This window comes from Leopardus geoffroyi, chromosome D2 (genome assembly GCF_018350155.1).
Source record: "Leopardus geoffroyi isolate Oge1 chromosome D2, O.geoffroyi_Oge1_pat1.0, whole genome shotgun sequence".
In the NCBI taxonomy this organism is placed as follows: Eukaryota; Metazoa; Chordata; class Mammalia; order Carnivora; family Felidae; genus Leopardus; species Leopardus geoffroyi.
In genome coordinates, this window is record NC_059334.1 from 1,414,849 (window position 1) to 1,416,536 (window position 1,688).

Here is a 1,688-nt window from a genome sequence, read left to right on the forward strand (position 1 = left end):
ATAACTAATCTTATAAATAGATTTAGAAGAGAAAGGGGGTGAAAAAATAGGAACTTCAGATTTTACGTGGTTGGATTAAAAAATGTGTGCAATTAATGGGAGTTTCACCGTTAGCCCAGTGGAGCCAGGTAAAATTACCGGGGATCATACGGGTTGATAGACCATCCTGTAGTCAAGTGTATACCAGACAAATAAAACACCTCAAAAGTTATTTCTTTGTGTGACGCAGTGACCTGGTCAGATACTACAGGCAGGTGGCCCTTTATTTTTCTCTCCTCAAAATGACTGTGTTCATGAGACTGCCCCTTCCACTTTCAATATTTCATTTACTCCCTGGTGTGACTCCATCCTGCGCAGCTGTTCTCTGGAACAGAAGTCGTTTATCCCCATCCGCCCTCTCTCCCACCTAAACGCATGCCACCATACCATGGAAGCTTTGAAGGAAATGGACGTGAGTCCCAGAGCTACCTTTTTGGTTGTGAAATGAAGGCTGTCAGTGATTATCACTTTAATGTGGATACGGTTGGAAAAGAGCACCAGTCATATTCGAGAATGGCCTGTGCAGGGGCCGGTACAAAGGAAGAATTGAACGTTGTTGAATCAGAGGCAATGAATTACTATGGCAATCCAATTAAGATCACACTGGCAACTTTGAAAATGTCTGTCCAGCCGACGGTTTCCCTAGGGGGCTTGGAAATAATACCACCTGTGGTCTTACGGTTGAAATGTGATTCAAGGCCTGTGCACACTAGTGGACAGAACTTTATAGCTGTGGAGGACGATGCAGAATCAGAAGAGGAAGAGGGAAGGGGATATGAAACTCCTTGGTATATTTGGAAAGCGTTCTGCTCCTGCAAGTGGCAGCAAGTTTCCACAGAGAAAAGTAAAACTTGTTGCTGATGAAGATGATGATGAAGAAGATGATGATGAAGAAGATGTGAAGATGATGGTGATGGTGGTGATGGTGACGAGGAGGAAACTGAAGACAAGGCTCTAGTGAAGAAATCTATACAAGATACTCCAGCCAAAAATGCACAACTATCAAACCAGAGTGGAAGAGACTCAAAATCATCAACACCAAGATCAAAAGGTCAAGATCCTTCAAAAAATAGGAAAACATTCCCAAAACACTGAAAGGGCCTAGTTCCATAGAAGATATTAAAGCAAAAAATGGCAAACAAGCATAGACAAAGGTGGCCCTCTTCCCAAAAGTGGAGGCCAAATTCATCAATTATGTGAAGAATTGTCTGCAGATGACTGACCAAGAAGCTCTTCAAGGCATCTGGCAGTGCAGGAAGTCTCTTTAAGAAAACAGTTTAAGCAGTTTGTTAAAATTTTCAGTCTTGGGGTGCCTGGGGGGCTCAGTCGGTTAGCTTCTGACTTCGGCTCAGGTCATGATCTCACGGTCGGTGAGTTCGAGCCCCGCATCGGGCTCTGTGCTGACAGCTCAGACCCTGGAGCCTGCTTCGGATTCTGTGTCTCCCTCTCTCTCTGACCCTCCCCCGGTCATGCTCTCTCTCTGTCTCAAAAACAAACATTGAAAACAAATTGTTTTCAGTCTTATTTCATTTCTGTAACAGCTGATATCAGGCTGTCCTTTTTATTTATTTATTTTTTTATTTAAAAAAAATTTTTTTTTCAACGTTTATTTATTTTTGGGACAGAGAGAGACAGAGTATGAACGGGGG

The 1,688-nt window shown here is 43.0% G+C and overlaps 1 pseudogene; it reads left to right on the plus strand.

The window, feature by feature from the left end:
- Positions 1-536: 536 nt before the first annotated feature.
- LOC123577470 lies at positions 537-1,336 on the plus strand (annotated as a pseudogene).
- The last annotated feature ends 352 nt before the right edge of the window (positions 1,337-1,688 follow it).